Source organism: Pongo abelii, chromosome 17 (assembly GCF_028885655.2).
Source record: "Pongo abelii isolate AG06213 chromosome 17, NHGRI_mPonAbe1-v2.0_pri, whole genome shotgun sequence".
Lineage (NCBI taxonomy): Eukaryota > Metazoa > Chordata > Mammalia > Primates > Hominidae > Pongo > Pongo abelii.
The window spans coordinates 14,223,252-14,241,565 of record NC_072002.2 but is presented as its reverse complement, the minus strand read 5'-3'; positions in this window follow the sequence as shown (position 1 = coordinate 14,241,565).

The following is an 18,314-nucleotide window of genomic DNA, read 5'->3' as shown; positions in this document are numbered from 1 at the left end:
TTGGGAGGCACTTTCGCCCGTGGGGGAACTCTGCTGCGCCATTTCTTTTTACTTCCTCACCACACAAGTGACTCAACCTCCCCTTTCAAGCCTTCTTACTGCTTTGAACTGTTCCCCTTTGGCCTGATATGCTTTGTGGGCATGAACCAGGGAAGCCCAGGATCACCAGGGCCCCATGAATGCGTGGTTGGTAGGCACTTTCGCCCTTTGGGGGACCTCTGCCACGCCATATTTTTTTCCTTCCACACCACGCAGTGCCTCGACCTCCCCTTTCAATCACTCCTGCCACTTTTGGTTGACCCTTGTGGGCCCCAGATGCTCTTTTGTTGCAAATCAAGGATGCCGAGGATCCCCTGGGCACCGCACATGAGTGGTTTTGAGCACTTTCACCCGTGGAAGGGACATCTGTCTCACTGTTTTTTTGTCCTTCCACACCACACAGGTGCGTCGACCTCACATTTCAAGATTTCCTGCCACTTGGGGCTGTCTCCCATAGGCGAGAGGCAACTCTTAGGCCTGAACCAAGGATGCACACAATCCCCTGGGTGCAGTGAATGCACGGTTGGGCGGCACTTTTGTCCGTTGGGGGGACCTCCGAGTCTCCGTTTTTTTGGTTCTTTCCACAACACACAGGGGCCTTGACCTCCCATTTCAAGAAGTTCTGCCGCCTTGGGCTGCCCACTTTGGGCCCAAGACAGTTCAATGGGCGTGAACCAGGTAAGCCGAGTATCCCATGGTCCCCACGCGTGCGCGGTAGGGAGGCAGTGTCTCCCATCAGGGGGACTTCTGCCCCATCGTTTTTTTTCTTTCCACACCACACAGTTGCCTCGACCTCCACTTTCAAGCTTTCCTTCCGCTTTGGGCTGCACCCCGTTGGCCCAGGACACTTCGTGGGTGTGAATCAGGGATGGCCAGGAAACACTGAGCCCTGCACATGCGCCGTTGGTAGGCAACTTCGCCCATGGAGAGCCCTCTGCCGCGCTGTATTTATTTCCTTCCACACCACACAGGTGTCTCGAACTTCCCTTTCAAACATTTCTGCCGGTTTCCGCTGCCCCCTGTGTGCCCCAGGCTCTGCATTGGTGTGAAGCAGGGATGCCCAGGCACCCCTTGGCCATGCACATGAGTGTTTGGTAGGAAATTTTGCCTGTAGAGGGGACCACGGCTGTTTCGTTTTTTTTTTTTCCTTTCACCACCACACAAGTGCCTCAACCTCCACTTTCAAGCATTTGTAGCGCTTCAACCTGCCCCCTGTGGGCCTGAGACACCCTGTGGGCATGAACCAGGGAAGCCCAGGATATCCTGGGCCCTGGGCCCTACATATTCGCGATCGGGAGGCACTTTCTCCTTTGGGGGGACTTCTGCCACACCGTATTTTTTTCCTTTCACAGCACACAGGTGCCTCGACTTCCCCTTTCAAGCCTTCCTGCCGCTTTGGGCTGCCCCCCTTGGGCCTGACAGTTTCCGGTGGTGTGAGCCAGTGATGCCCCGGATCCCCTGGGACAGGCTCATGCGTGGTTAGGAGGCACTTTAGCCCCTGGGGGTATCACTGATGTGCCATTTTTATTTCCATCCACACCACACAGGTGCCGCGAACTCCCATTTCAAGATTTCCTGCAGCTTTGTGCTCCACACCGTGATCCTGAGATGCTCCGTGGGTGTGAACAAGGGATGTCCAGGATCCCGTGGGCCCCACGCATACGCGTTTGGGAGGCAGTTTCTTCTGTGGGGTGACTCCTGCCGCGTCATTTTTTTTTCCTTCCACACCACAGAGGTGCCTCTACCTCCCCTTTTAAGCCTTCCTGCAGCCTTGGGCTGGCCCCTGTGGGCCCGAGGTGCTCCCTGGGTGTGAAACAGGGACACCCAGGGTCCCCTGGGCCCCACGCATGTGTGGTGGGGAGGCTCTTTTGCCCGATGTCGGGGCATCTGGTTCGCCATTTGTGTTTTCCTTCCACAATACAGGTGACTCCGCCTTCCTTTCAAGACTTCCTGCCACCTTGGTCTGACCCCGTGGGCCCTTGCTGCTCGATGGGTGCTAACCACGGATACCTAGGGTCCCCTGGGCCCTGTACATGTGCGGTTGGAAGGCACTTTCTCCCGTGGGAGGACCTCTGCCACGCCATTTTATTTTCCTTCCACACCACACAGGTACCTCGACCTCCCATTACAAGACTTCCTGCTGCTTTGGGCTGCCCTCATGGGCCCAAGATGCTCGGTGGGTGTGATCCAGCAATGCCCTGGATCCCCTAGGCCATGCACATGTGCGGTTGGGAGGCACTTTTGTCCCTGTGGGTAATTCTGCCACTCTGCTTTTTTTTTTCCTTCCACACCAAACAGCCGCCTCCATCTTCTATTTTGAGTCTTCCTCCAATATGGACAGCTCCCCGTGAGCCTGAGACATTCTGTACGCATAAATGAGGGTTGCCCAGGATCTCCTGGGCCCCACGCATGCATGGTTGAGAGGCACTTTCACCTTAAGGGGGAACTATGCCACGCCATTTCTTTTCCTTCCACCACACACAGGAGCCTCTACCTCCCCTTTCAAACCTTCCTGCTGCTTTGGGCTGCCCCCGTGGGCCCGAGATGCTCTGGATGCATGAACCTGAGATTCCCATGAAGCCCTGGGTCATGTGTATGCTCATTTGGGACGCACTTTCGCCCATGTGGGGGACCTCTGCTTCATCATTTTTTTTCCTTTCACACCACACAGGTCTCTCGACATCCCCTTTCAAGACTTCCTGCTGCTTTGAGCTGCCCTTGTGGGCATGAAATCCTCGGTGCAAATGAAACCAGGACGCCAAGGATCCCCTGCGCCTCGCACACGCTCAGTTGGGAGGTACTTTAGCCTGTGGGGACAACTCTGCCAAGCTGTATTCTGTTCCACATCACACAGGTGCCTCGGATTCCCCTTTCAAGCATTGCTTCCGCTTTAGGCTGCCACCCTTGGGACTGCGACACTCTGTGGGTGGGAACAAGGGACGCCAAGGATCCCATGGACCCTGCGCATGTGCGGTTGGGAGGCAGTTTCTCCCATGCCATTTTTTTTCAACACCACACAGATGCCTCTACATCCTCTTTCAAGTTTTCATGCTGCTTTCTGATTACCCCATCGGCCCAAGAGTCTGCGTGGTGTGAACCAGGGAAGCACAGGATCGCCTGGGCCCCACGCATGCACAGTTGGGAGTCATTTTTCCTGTGGGGGGACCTCGGCCGCACCGGTTTTTTTTTTTTTTTTTCCTTTCACCACTACAGAGGTGCCTCGACCTCCACTCTCAAGCATTTCTGCCTCTTTGGCCTGCCCCCTCTGTGCCTGAGACGACTTGTGTGCACGAACCAGGGATGCCCAGGATCCCCTGGGCCCCATGTATGCGTGGGTGGAAGGAACTTTCGCCCTTGCATGGGACCTCTGCCACGCCATATATTTTTCCTTGCACACCACTCAGGTGCCTGGATTTCCCCTTTCAAGGCTTCCTGCCACTTTGGGTTGCCCCTGTGAGCCGGAGACCCCCCATGGGCATGAACCAGTGATGCCCATGGTCCCCTGGGCCCTGCTCATGCACTGTTGGGAGACACGTTCGCCCGTGGGGGGACATCTGCAGCACCGTTTTTTTTCCTTCCTCTACACAGGTGCCTCAACCTCCCATTTCAAGCCTTCCTGCTGCTTTTGGCTGTCCCCTGTGGGCCTGAGACACTCAGTGAGTGTGAACAAGGGAAACCCAGCATCCCGTGGGCCCCACACATGCGTGGTAGTGAGGCAGTTTCTCCCTTCTGGTGGACTTCTGCCATGCCATTTTTTTTTTTAACACATTACACTGGTGCCTCGAACTCCCCTTTCAAGCCTTCCTGCCGCTTTTTGCTGCCCCTTGTGGGCCCGAGACCCTGAGTTTGTGTGAACCAGGGAAGCCCAGGATCCCCTGGACTTGGAGCATGCACGGTTGGGCGGCACATTTTCCCGTGGTGGGGAGCTAGGCCACGTCTTTTTTTAACTTCCACCACCACACAAGTGCCTAGACCTCCACTTTCAAAATTTCCTGCCGCATTGGACTGCTCCACGTGGGTCCGAGACACTTGGTGGGCATTAATCAGGTATGCCCAGGATCCCCTACACCCTGCGCAGGCATGGTGGGGATGCACTTTTGCCCGTGGGTTGGGGGGTCCTCTGCCTCCTCTTTTGTTTTATTCTTCCACAAAACAGGTGCCTCCACCTCCTATTTCAAGTCTTCCTGCCGCGTTGGACTGATCCTCGTGGGTCTGAGGTGCTCCGTGCGTGAGAACCAGGGAGGCCCAGCGTCCCCTAGGCCCCATGCATGTGCGGTTGGGAGGCTTCCTCATGCATAGTGGGGGACTTCTGATTCGCCATTTGTGTTTTCCTTACACAACACAGGTGACTCCACCTCTCATTTCATGACTTCCTACCGCTTTAGGCTTGACCCCTTGGGCATGAGACCCTCCGTGGATGTTAACCAGGGATGCCAATGGTCCCCTGGGCCCCACACTTGTGTGGTGGGGGAGCACTTTCGCCCATTAGAAGGGACCTCTGCCATGCCATTTGTCTTTTCCTTCCACAGCAGAGGCTCCTTCACCTCCCATTTCGAGGCTTCCTGCTGCCTTGAGCTGGACCCCATGGGCCTGAGGCACTCCTTGGGCATGGACCAGGGATGCCCAGAGTCCCCTGGGTCCCACACATGTGCGGTGGGGGAGGCAATTTCGCCTGTGTAGGGGTACCTCTCCCTCGCCATTTGTGTTTTCCTTTCACAACACTGGAGCCTGCACCTCCCCATTCAAGCCTTCCTGCTGTTTTGGGCTGCCCCCCTTTAGCCTGATGCGCTATGTGGGTGGAAACCAGGGAAGATCTCCAGGGCTCCACGCATGCGTGGTTCGGAGGCACTTTCGCCCATTTGGGGACCTCTGCTGAGCCATTATTTTTTTCCTTCCACACCACACAGATGCCTGGACCTCCCCTTTCAAGCCTTCCTGCAGCTTTGGGTTGCCACCTATGGGCCTGAGATGTTCCGATAATGCAAAGCAGGGGCACGCAGGACCCCCTGGGCCCCGCGAATGAGCAGTTGGGGGGCACTTTCTCCCATAGCGGGACCTCTGCTGTGGCGTTTTCTTTTCCCTTTCACACCACACAAGTGCCTCGATCTCCCTTTATAAGACTTCATGCCACTTTAAGCTGCCTCCCATGAGCCCAAGATTCTCTGAGCATGCCAAGCAGGGAAGCCCAGAATCATCTGGGTCCCACGAATGCATGGTTGGTGGCTGTTTCGCCCGTGGGTAGGATCTCTGCTGTTTCTTTTTTTCCTTTCACACAACGCAGGTGCCTCTACCTCCCCTTTGAAGACTTCCTCTGCTTTGGGCTTCCCCACAAGTCCCCAAGAAGCTCCGTGAGTGTGAAACAGGGAGGCCCAGGATACCCTAGGCCTTGTGCATGCGGGGTTAGGAGGCAGTTTCGCCTTTAAGGAGGACATATGCTGAGCCATTTCTGTTTCCTTCCACAACACTCAGGTGCCTCGACTTCCAATTTTAAGCCTTCCTGCAGCTTTGGGCTGTCCCCTGTGGGCCTGAGTCGCTCTGTAGGCATGAAACAGGGAAGTCCAGTATCCCCTGGGCCCCGTTCATGCATGGGTGAGAGGCACATTCACCTTTGGTGTGGAGATGTTCCTTCCACAACACACAGGTGCCTCGACCTCCCATTTCAAAATTTCCTGCGGCTTTGGGCAGCCCCCCCATGGGCCCGAGATGATGTGGTGGCATGAATTAGGGGCGTCCAGGATCCCCTGGGCCCCACACATGCTCGTTTGGGAGGCACTTTGGCAGGTAGGGCGGACCTCGGCCGCGCAGTTTTTTTCTCCTTCCACACCACAGTGGTGCCTCAACCACCCCATTCAAGGCTTCCTGCCACTTCAGGCTTCCCCCTGTGAGCCCGAGGTGCTTCATGTGCATGAAGTAGGGATGCCCAGGATCCCCTGGGCCCATCACATGTGCAGCTGGGAGGCACATTCGTCCGTGAGGGGGACCTCTGATGCGCTGTTTTTTTTTTTTTTCCTTCCACACCACACAGATGACTCGACCTCCCATTTCAAGTCTTCCTGCCTCTTTGGGCTGCCCCTCATTGGCTCAAAACGCTCAAGGGGCACAACCAGGGACGCCCAGGATCCCCTGGGCCCCACGCATGCATGGTTGAGAGGCACTTTCGTCTTTGGGGTGGACCTCTGCCACGCCATTTTGTTTTCCTTGCAAAACAAACAGGTGCCTTGACTTTCCTTTGAAGTCTTAGGGCCGCTTTGAACTGCCCCCCGTGGGCATAAGACACTCGGTGGGCATAAAGCAGGCATGTCCAGGATCCACTGGGCCACACACATGCACGGATGGAGCACTTTCTTTCGTGGTGGGGACCTCTGGCCTGCCATGTTTTTTTGCTTCCACTCCACTCAGGTACCTCTATCTCACCTTTGAAGACTTCCTGCCACTTTGGACTGTCCACCGTGGGCCCAAGATACTCCTTGGGCCTGAATCAGGATGCACACAACACCCTGGGTGCAGTGAATGCGAGGTTGGCATGCACATTCGCCCTTTGGGGATACCTCTGTGGCTTCTTTTTTTTTTCCTTCCACAACACACAGGGGTCTCGACCTCCCCTTTCAAGCATTGCCTCCGTCTTGGGCTGCCCCCTTTGTACCTGAGATGCTTCATGGGCATGAACCAGGGAAGTGCAGGATCTGCAGGGCCCCTAGCATGTGTGGTTGGGGGGCACTTTCCCTTTTGGGGGACTTCCGCTGCACTTTTTTTTCTCCCTTCCACACCACACAGATGCCTCGATCCCCTTTTTCAATAATTCCTGCCGCTTTGGGTTGCCCCTGGGCCCAAGATGCTCTGTGGGCAGGAATCAGGGACACCCAGCATTCTCTGGGACCCACGCATGTGTAGTTGGGAGTCACTTTAGCTCTTGAGGGGAACCTACGTTGTGACGTTTTTGTGTCCTTCCATACCACACAGGTGTCTCGACTTCTCATTTGAAGCCTTACTGTCGCTTTGAGCTGCCTCCTGTAGGCCTGAGACACTGTGTGGTTGTGAAGCAAGGACACCCAGGATCCCCTGGGTCTGGCACATGCATGGTAGGGAGCACTTTCGCCAGTAGTGGGGACCGCTGGTGTGCTGTTTTTTTTGTTTTTCCTTCCACACCACACAGGTGCCTCGACCTCACATTTCAAGCCTTCCTGCCACCTGGGGCTGTCTCTCATGGGCCCAACACACTCTTAGGGCCTGAACCGGGGATGCCCACAATTCCCCAGGCACAGTGCATGTGCGGTTGGGAGGCAATTTCACCCACTGGGGGGACCTCTGTGGCTTCGTTTTATTTTTCCTTCCGCAACACACAGGGTCCTCGACCTCCCCTTTCAAGAATTCCTGCCGCCTTGGGCTGCCGCCTTGGGGCTAAGACCCTTCATGGGTGCGAACAAGGGAAGCCCGGGATCACCTGGGCCCTGCGCATGCATGGTTGGGAAGTACGTCTGCCCATGGGGGGAACTCTGCCGTGCCGTTTTTTTTCCTTACATACCACACAGGTGCCACAACGTTCCCTTTCAAGTTTTACTCCTGCTTTCATCTTCCCCCCGCCATGGGCCTGAGACACTCCGTGAACATGAAGCAGGGACACGCAGGATCTCCTGGGACCCTCCTGGGCTGTTGGGCGGCACTTTTTCTCGTGGGGGGACCTCTGCTGCAGCGTTTTTTTTTTTTCCTTTCACACCACACAAGTGCCTCGACCTCCCCTTTCAAGACTTCCTGCCACTTTGTGCTGTCCCCTGTGGGCCCAAGAAACTCTGTAGGCATGAATCAGTGACTCACATTATCCTCTGGGCCCTGTGCTGCACTTTTGGGAGGCACTTTCGCCCGAAGGGGGGACCTCTGCCACGCCATTTTTTTTTTTAATGTTCACAACACAGGTGTACTGATCTCACATTTCAAGCCTTTCTGCCGCTTTGGGCTGCCCCTGGTGGGCAAGAAACGCCCTGTGGGTATGAACCAGGGACACCCAGGATCCCCTGAGTCTGGTGCATGCACAGTTGGGAGGCAGTGTCCCCCGTGGTGGGGACTTCTGCTGCAGCGTTTGTTTTTTCTTTCCACAACTCACAGGTGCCTCAACCTAAATTTTCAAGTCTTGCTTCCGCTTTGATCTTCCCAGGTGGGCCTGAGAAACCCTGTGCCCATGAAGTGGGGAAGCCCAGGATCCCCTGGACTCTAAGCATGTGCCTTTGGGATGCAGTTTCACCCGTAGTGAGGACCTGTGCCCCATCGTGTTTTCTTTCCTTCCACATCCCACAGTTGCCACAACCTCCCATTTCAAGCCTTCCTGCCGCTTTGAACTGCCCCCCCTTGGGCCTCAGACACTCCATAGGCACGAATCAGGGGCGCCCAATATCCCCTGGCCCCTGTGCATACGAGGTTGGGAGGCACTTTCGTCAGTGGGCTGGACCTCTGCTGCGCCATTTTCTTCTCATTCCTAACCACACAGTGACTCGACCTCCCATTTCAAGGCTTCCTGCCAATTGGCAGTGTCCCCCGTGGGCAAGAGAAGTTCCGTGGCATGAAGCAGGGATGCCAAGGATCCACTGGGCCCCGAGCATGAGCAGTTGGAAGGCACGTTTGCCCATAGGGGGACATCTGCTGCGCCACTTTTTTTTCCTTCCTCATCACACAGGTGCCACGACCTCCCCTTTCAAGATTTCCTGCCGCTTTGGACGGCCCCAGGTGGGTCTGAGATGCTCCTTGGGCACGATGCAGGAAGTCTGAGGATCCCGTGGGCCCTGCCCATGAGCATTTGGGTGGCAGTTTCCCCCATGGGGGGCAGACTTCTTCGCCATTTGTTTTTCCCCTCCACAACACTGGTGCCTTCACCTCCTCCTTCAAGCATTTCTGCCACCTTGAGCAGGCTCCCGTGGGCCTGAGGGGCTCCGTGGTTGTGAATCAGGGACCCCCATGGTCCCCTGGGCTCAAGGCATGCGCAGTGGAGAGGCTCTTTCCCCAGTGGTGGGGGGACCTCTGATTCACCATTTGTGTTTTCCTTCTACAACTCAGGTGCCTCTACCTCCCATTGCAAGCCTTCCTGCCGCTTTGGGCCGCCCCCATGGGTCAAGGAGATCCATAAGTGTGAATTAGGGACATTCAGGATACACTGGGCTCCATGCAGTCTCGTTTGGGAGGCACTTTCACCAGTGGGGGTCCTCTGCCACGCCGTTGTTTTTTTTTTTCCTTTCCATCATACAGGTGACTTGACCTCCTATTTCATGCTTTCTTGCTGCTTTGGGCTGCACCCCTTGGGCATGAGATGCTCTGTGGGCATGAACTAGGGATGGCCAGGATCCTCTGGGCCCCGCGCATGTGCCGTTCAGAGGTAGTATCTCGCGTAGGGGGGACATCGGCCGCACCGTATTTTTTTTCTTTTCACACCACACAGGTGCCTCGACCTCTGGCTTCAAGCCTTCCTTCTGCTTTGAGTTGCCCGTATGGGCCTCAGGCGCCCTATGCAATCCAACCAGGGAAGCCCAGGATCCCCTGGGCCCCGCAAATGCTCAGTTGGAAGGCAGTTTCACCCTTGTTGGGACCTGTACCACGTCATTTTTTAATTTCTTCCACACCACACAGGTGCCTCAACCTCCCCTTTCAAGACTTCCTGCCACATTGGCCTGCGCCCCTTCGCCCCCAGACGCTCTGTGGGTGCGAATCAGGGACACCCAGTATCCCCTGGGCCCCACGCGTGCGCGGTTGGGAAGCGATTTCGCCGGTGGACAGGACCTCTGTCGCGCCATTTTCTTTTCCTTCCTGACCACACAGGTGACTCAACTTCCCTTTTCAAGACTTCCTGCCACTTTCAGCTGCCCAGTGTGGGCACAAGACGCTCCGTGGGCGTGAAGCAGGGAGAGGGAGGATCCTCTGGGCCCCTCGCCTGCGCGGTTGGAAGTCACATTCACCCATGTGGGGAGATCTGCCCCGCCGCTTTTTTTCCCTCCTCACCACACATTTGCTTGGACCTCCCCTTTCAAGCCTTCCTGCCGCTTTGGACTTCCCCCCGTGGGACGCAGACACTGTTGGTTCAAACCAGGGACGCCCAGTAGACCCTGGGCAACACGCATGCGTGGCTGGGAGGAAATTTCACCGTGGGTGGGACTTCTTCTGACCCGTTTTCTTTTCATATCTAACCGCACAGTGACTCGACCTCCAATTTCAAGCATTCTTGAAGCTTTGGGCTCTACCCCATGAGACCAAGACACTCTGTAGGCATGAACCAGGGGTGCCCGGGATCCCCAGAGCCCTGCACATGGGTGGGGAAGAGCAGCATTCGCCTTTGTTGGGACCTATGCTGCATCGTTTTTTTTTTCCTTCCACAACACACAAGTGCCTCGCCCTCCCCTTTCAAGCTTTCCTGACACTTTGGGAAGCCCTCTGTGGGCCCAAGACTCTCTGAGTGCATGATCCAGGGATGCCCAGGATCACCTGGGCCCTGTGTATGCTCTTTTGAGAGGGACTTTCGTCCGTGAGGGGGAACTTGGCCGCGTCGTTTCTTTGTCCTTCCACCCCACACCGTTGCCTCAACCTCCCATTTCAAGCCCTCCTGCCACTTTAGCCTTCCCCCCTTGGGCCCAAGGCACTTCTTGGGTATGAACCAGGGATGCCCATGATCCACTGGTCCCTGTGCATGTGCAGTTGGGAGGCACTTTCGTCAGTGGTAGGGACTTCTGCTGTGCCGGTTTTTTTTTCCTTCCACATCACACAGGTGACTCAAGATCCCAATTCAAGCTTTCCTGCTGCTTTGGGCTGCCCCCCTTGGGCCTGAAATGCTCCATGGGTGCGAACCAAGGACACCCAGGATGCGCTGGGCCCCAAGCATGTACGGTTGACAAGCACTTTCGTATTTGTGGGGGGGAAATCTGCCATACCATTTCATTTTCCTTCCAGAATAAACAGGTGCCTCGACCTCCCATTTCAAGCCATCCTACTGCTTTGAGCTGTATCCAGTGGGCCTGAGACCCTCCGTGTACAAGAACCAGGAACTCCTAGGATCCCCTAGGACCCTCTCCTGTGCGGTTGGGAGGCACTTTCATCCTTGCCGGGGACTTCTGTCTCGCCATGATTTTTTACTTTCAAACCACAAAGGTGCCTTGACCTCCCTTTCAAGGCTTTCTGCTGCAGTGGGCTGCCCCCTGTGGGCCTGAGACGCTCCGTGGGCACGAAACAGGAATGCCCAGTATTCGCTGTGACCCGTGCATGTACAGTTGGGAGGTACTTCTGCCCGTCGGGGAGACCTCTGTGGCTCCGGTTTTTTTTTTCCTTCCACAAAACACAGGGGCCTCAACCTCCCTTTTCAAGCATTCCTGCCGCCTTGGGCTGCCCCCCTGGGCTCGAGCCGCTTCATCGTCTGCCGGACTTTTTTTCCTTCTTCACCACACAGGTGCCTCGACCTCCCCTTTGAAGCCTTCCTGCCACTTTGGTCTGCACTCCGTTGGCAAGAGATGTTCCATGGGTGTAAACCAGGGATGCTCAAGAAGCACTTGGCCCCATGCATGCACGGTTGGGAGGGCCTTTTGCCCATGCAGTACCTCTAACGCACCATATTTATTTCCTTCCACACCACACGGGTGCCTCAACCTTCCCTTTCAAGCCTTCCTGCCACTTTGGGCTGCCCACCGTGCACCCGAGTCGCTCCGTGGGCATGAACCAGGGATGCCCAGTATCCCCTCGGCCCTACACATGCTCGTTAGGGAGACAACTTCGCCCGTGGGGGGACCTCTGCCGTGCTGTTTTTTTTTTTCCTTTCCACCACACTGGTGCCTCAACCTGCCATTTCAAGCTTTCCTGCCACTTTGAGCTGGCTCCCGAGTGGATGAGACACTCTGAGGGCCTGAAAGAGAGACACCCAGAATCCCCTTCACCCTGTACATGAGCGGTTGGGAGGCACTTTCACCCTTGGGGGGACCACTGCCACGCTGTATTTTGTTCCTTCCACACCACACAGGTGTCTCGACCCCCTCTTTAAAGCCTTCCTGCTGCTATGGGCTGCCCTCTGTGGGCCTGAGACACTGTGAGCATAAACAAGGGACGCCCAGGATCCCGTGGGCCCCTCACATGCACAGTTGGTAGGCATTTTCTCCTGGGGGAGACTTCTGCTTCCCCGTTTTTTTATTCCCTTCCACACCACACAGGTGCCTATACCTTCCATTTCAACCTTTCCTGCCACTTAGGGCTGCCCCATATCTGCCCGAGATACTCTGTGGGAATCAAACAGGGACTCCCAGATCCCCTACACCCCGCGTAGGCGCGATTGGGGGGCACTTTTGCCTGTGGTGGGGACCTCGGCGGCACCATATTTTTTGTTACTTTCACCATCACACAAGTGCCTTGACCTCCGCATTCAAGACTTCCTGCTGCTTTGGGTTGCTCCACATGGGCCTGAGACATTCCGTGGGCAGAGAAATGCCCAGGATCCCCTAAGCCCCACGCATGCCTGGTGGGGATGCACCTTCGCCCCAGAGGGGGGGAACCTCTGCCTCACCGTTTGTTTTTTTCTTCCACAACACAGTTGCCTCCACCTCCTAATTCAAGCCTTGCTGCCACCTTGGGCTGGTTCCCGTGGGTCCAAGGCACTCCTTGGTTGCGAACGAAGGACCCCTAGGGTCCCTTGGGTCCCAAGCATGTGCAGTGGGGAGACTCTTTCACCCTTTTGGGGCGACCTCGGTTTTGCCATTTGAGTTTTCCTTCCACAACACAGCTGACTCCATCTCCCATTTCAAGACTTCCTGCCACCTTAGGCTGACCCCTTGGGCCCAAACCACTCCATGGGTGCTAACCAGGATGCCCAGGGTCACCTGGACCCCACACACACGTGGCAGGGAGGCACTTAAGCCTGCTGGGGGGTCCCCTGCTTTGCCGTTTGTGTTTTCATTCCACAACAACGGTGCCTCCACCTCCTCTTTCAAGGCTTCCAGCCTCCTTGGGCTGGACACTGTGGGCCCGAGGCACTCCTTGGGAATGGATCAGGGACACTGGGAGTCCCTGGGCCCTGGGCATGTGTGGTGTGGGGGCACTTTCGCCCATGTTGGGGACCTCTGCCTCGCTGTATGTGTTTTACTTTCACAACGCTGGAGCCTGCACCTCCCCTTTCAAGCCTTCCTGTCAACTTGGGCCAGCCACCGTGTGCCAAAGCCCTCAGTGGGTGAGAACCTGGGATGCCCAGGATCCCCAGGGCTCCAAGCATGTGTGGTTGGGTCGCAATTTCGCACGTGGGGGACCTCTGCTCTGCCGGATTTTTTTCTTCCTCACCACACAGGTGGCTTGACCTCCGCTTTCAAGACTTCCTGTCACTTTGGGCTGCCCCCCTTGGGCCTGAGATGCTCTGTGGGCACGGATCAGGGAATCCCAAGATCCTCTTGGACCCACACATGCGTGGTTGACAGGCACTTTTGCCAGTGTGGGGGACCTCGGCTGCGACTCTTTTTTCCTTCCACACTGCACAGGTGCCTCAACCTCCCCTTTCAAGCCTTGCTGTCACTTTAGGCTATGACCTGTGGGCCCAAGGCTCTGGGTGGGCATGAATCAAAAATGCCCAGGAATCACTGGACCCTGCCTATTTGTGGCTGAGAGACATTTTCATCTGTGTAGGGACGTCTGACATGCAGTATTTTTTTTTTTTTCATTTCATTCCACACAGGTGCCTTGACTTCCTCTTTCAAGCATTCCTGCTGCTTTGGGCTGCCCCCTCTGGGCCCGAGACATTCCCTGTGCTTGAACCAGTGATGCACCAGATCACCTGGGCCACGCACATTTGCGGTTAGGAGGCACTTTTGCCCCTAGGCATAATTCTGCCACCCTGTTTTTTTTGCTTCCACACGACGCTGGTGCCTCCACCTCCTATTTCAAAACTTCTTCTGATTTAGGCAGACCCCGTGGGCCTGAGACCCTATGTAGGTATGAGCCAGGTATGCCAAGGATCCCCTGGGCCCTGCAAATGCATGGTTGAGAGGCACTTTCCCCTTAAGGGGGACCTATGCCTCGCCGTTTTTTTCCTTCCACAACACACAGGTCCCTCGACCTCCCCTTTCAAAACTTCCTACCGATTTGTGTCGTCCCCCATGGGCCCAAATGCTCTGGGTGAATGAAGCAGGGATACCCAGAATCCCTATGGCCCCATGCATGCCCGATTTGGAGATACTTTTTCCCATAGGGGGATCTTTAATTAACCTTTTTTTTTTCCTTGCTCACCGCCCAGATGCCTCAACTTACCCTTTCAAGCATTCCTGCCACTTTGGGCTGCCCCACTTGGTCCTGACAGGCTCTGTGGGCCTGACTCAGGGAACTCTAGGATCCTCTGGGACCCGTGCATGCAGGGATGATAGGCACTTTTCCCTGTTGGGGGGACCTCGGCCGCGACTTTTTTCCCCTTCCAAAACACACAGTAACTCGACCTCCACTTTCAAGGCTTCGTGCCACATTCACCTTCTCCCCTGGGCCCGAGACGCCCTGTGGGCGGTAACCATGGGCACCCAAGAGCCCCAGGCCCAGGCATGTGCGGTTGGGAGGTATTTTCGCCCATGGGGGAGACTTCGGTCTTGCCGTTTTTTTGTCCTTCAACACCACACAGGTGCCTCAACCTCCGTTTTCAAGCCTTCCTGCAACTTTAGGCTGCCCCCAACCGGTGGGCGTGAGGCACTCCATGGGCATAAACCATGAATACCCAGGATACCCTGCACCCTGCGCATGCACGGTTGGGATGCCCTTTCTTCCTTGGGGTGGACCTCTGCCATGCCGTTTTATTTTCCTTCCAAACCACACAGGTGTCTTGGCCTCCCTTTTCAAGACTTTCTGCTGCTTTGGGCTGCTGGCCGTGGGACTGAAACCATCCATGTGCATGAAGCATGGATGCCCAGGATCCCCTGGACCCCAAGCATGTGTGGTTGAGAGACACTTTCATCTTTGGGTGGGACCTCTGCCACGCCATTTTGTGTCCCTTCCACCACAAACACGTGCCTCGAACTCCCAATTCAAGCCTTCCTGCTGCTTTAAGCTGCCCTCTCTGCGCCGGAGACACTCCATCCACAAGATCCAGTGAAGCCTAGGTTCCTCTGGGACACTCGCATGCACGGTTGGGAGGCACTTTCGTCCTTGGGGGAGACCTCTGCCGCGCCGTGTTTTTTTAGTTTCAAAGCACAAAGGTGCCTGGACCTCCCCTTTCAAGTTTTCCTGCCTCTTTGAGCTTCCCCCCATGGCCCCGAGATGCTCTGTTGCTATGAAACAGGGAAGCCCAGGACCCCCAGGGACCCCAGCATGCGTGGTTGGGAGGTAATATCACCCATGGTGGGGACGTCTGTGGCGCCTTTTTTTTTTTCCCCTTCCACATCACACAGATGCCACGACCTCCCTTTTGAAGCCTTCCTGCCGCTTTGGGTGGCCCCTTCTAGGCCCAAGACACTCCTTGGGCCTGAAGCAGGGATGCTCACAAGCCCCTGGGCACTGTGAATGTGGGGATGGGAGGCACTTTCACGCGTTGGGGGGACCTCTGCCTTTCGGTTTTGTTTTTCTTCTACAACACGCAGGGGCCTCAACCTCCCATTTTAAGCATTCCTGCTGCCTTGGGCTGCCCCCCTAGGACCTGAGACGCTTCAGAGGCATGAAGCAGGGAAGCCCTGGATCCCCTAGGCCCCACGCACGCGCGGTTGGAAGGCACTTTCGCCCGTGGGGGGACTTCTGCAGTGTCTCCCCTTCCCCTTTCAAGCCTTACTTCAACTTTTATCTGCTCCCCTTGGGGCTGAGACCCTCGTGAATGTGAAGCAGGGACACGAAGGATCCCCCGGGCCCCACAAATGAGTGCTTTGGGGGTACTTTCTCATGTAAGGGGATGTCAACTGTGGCTTTTTTTTTTCCTTTCACACCACACGAGTGCCTCGAACTCCCCTTTCAAGACTTCCTACCGCTTTTGGCTTCACCCCGTGAGCCCAAGTCGTTCCGAGGGTGCCAAACAGGGAAGTCCAGGATCCCCTGGGCCCCACCCATATGCAGGTCGGGGCTATTTCCCCCATGGAGAGGACCTCTGCTGTGACATTTTTCCCTTCCAAACCACACAGGTCTCTGAAACTTCCCTTTGAAGACTTCCTGCTGCTTTGGGCTTCCCCATGGCCCAAAGCACTCCGTGGGTGTGAAAGAGAGATGACCAACAACCCCAGAGCCCCATGCTTGTGGGGTTAGGGGGCACTTTTGCCTTTAGGAAATACCTATACCACGCCATTTTTTTTTTTCATTTCACAATATTCAGGTGCATTGACTTCCAATTTCAAGATTTACTGCCTCTTTGGGCTGCCCCCCGTGGACCCAATCCGCTCTGGGTGCATGAACCATGAATGCCCAGGATCCCTGGGGCTCTGAGCATGCTCGTTTGGGAGGCACTTTAGCCCATCGAGCAGACTTTGGCCACGTCATTTGTTTGTCCTTCTACACCACACAGGTGCATCAACCTCCCTTTTCAAGTCTTCCTGTTGCTTTTGGCTGTCCCCCATGGGCCCGCGATGCTTGATGGGCAGGATCCGGGGATGCCCAGGATCACCAGGGCCCTATGCATATGAGCTTGGGCAGCACGTTCGTCCGTCAAAAGGACCTTTGCCGTGCCGTCTTTTTTTCTTCCACACCACACAGGTGTCTCGACCTCCCATTTCAAGTCCACCTGCCACTTTGGACTGGCCCCTGTCGGCCTGAAACACTCCGTGGGCATGAGCCAGGGCTATCCAAGATCCCCTGGGCCCCATGCATGTGTGGATTAGAGGAACTTTCGTCTTTGGTGGGACCTCTGCCACGCCATTACTTTTTCCTTTCACAACAAACAGGTACCTCGACCTCCCATTTCAAGCCTTCTTTCCTCTTTGAGCTGCCCCCCATGGGCCCCAAACACTCCCTGCACAAGAACCAGAAACGCCTAAAATCCCCTGGGCCCTGGCATGCGTGATTAGGAGGTACTTTTGCCCGAAGGGGGGACCTTTGCGACGCCGTTTTTTTTTTCCTTCCAAGCCAACCAGGTGCCTCGACCTCCCCATTCAAGCCTTCCTTCCGCTTTGGGATGCCCACCTTTGGCCCAACACGCTTTGTGGGCACTAATCAGGGTAGACCAGGATCTCCAGGTCCCACGCTTTTGGGGTTGCAGGGCACTTTTGCCAGTTGGGGGACCTCTGCCATGCCAATTTTTTTTTCCTTCCACACCACACAGATGTCTCAACCTCCCCTTTCAAGACTTCCTGCCGCTTTGGGCTGCACTATGTGGGCTCGAGACACTCTGTGGGAGAGAAGTAGCTCCTACACCCCTCGGATGCGCAGTGGGAAGGCACTTTGGTCCGTGGTGTGGGTCTTCTGCCTCGCTCTTTGCTTTTTCCTTCCAAAACACATGTGCCTCCACCTCCTATTTCAAGCCTTCCTGCCCCCTTGGGCTGTCGGCCGTGGGCCAGAGGCACTCCCTGAGTGGAAAACAGGGACCCCCAGGGTCCCATAGGCCCCATGCATGCATGGTGGGGAGGTTCTTTCGCCCGTTCGGGGGACTTCTGATTCGCCACTTGTCTTTTCCTTCCACAACACAGGTGACTCCACCTCCCCTTTCAAGACTTCCTGCCACCTTAGGCTAACCCCGTGGGCCTGAGCTGCTCTATAGATGCTAATCAGGGATACCCAGGGTCCCCTGGGCCCCACGTACGTGTGTTTGGGAGGCACTTTCCCCGTGGGGGAGAAGTTTGTGGCACTTTTTGTCTTTTCCTTCCGCAACACAGATGACTCCACGTCCACCTCCAAGGTTTTCTGCCAAATTTGGCTGGACCCTGTGGGTCCGAGGCTCTCCTTGCACATGGATCAGGGATGCCCAGAGTCCCCTGGGCCCTATGCATGTGGGGTGGGTTAGCACTTTCGCTCATGTCGTGGGGCTTCTGCCTCGCCCTTTTTGTGAATTTTTTTCACAACACTGGAGCCTACACCACTCATTTCAAGGGTTTCTGCTGCTTTAGGATGGACCCCGTGTGCTGGGGCACTCCGTGGGCTAGAACGTGGCATGGCCAGGATCCCCAGGCTCCACCTATACGGAATTGGGAGGCATTTTCACCCGAGGGAGACCTCTGCTGCGCTGTTTATTTTTTCCTTTCACACCACACATGGGCCTCGACGTCCCATTTCAAGACTTCCTGCCAGGTTGGGCTGCCCCCCATGGGCCAGAGACTCTCCATGTCCATGAACTAGGGACATCCAGGATACCCTGGGCCCACACATGCTCATTTGGGGGTCACATTTACCCG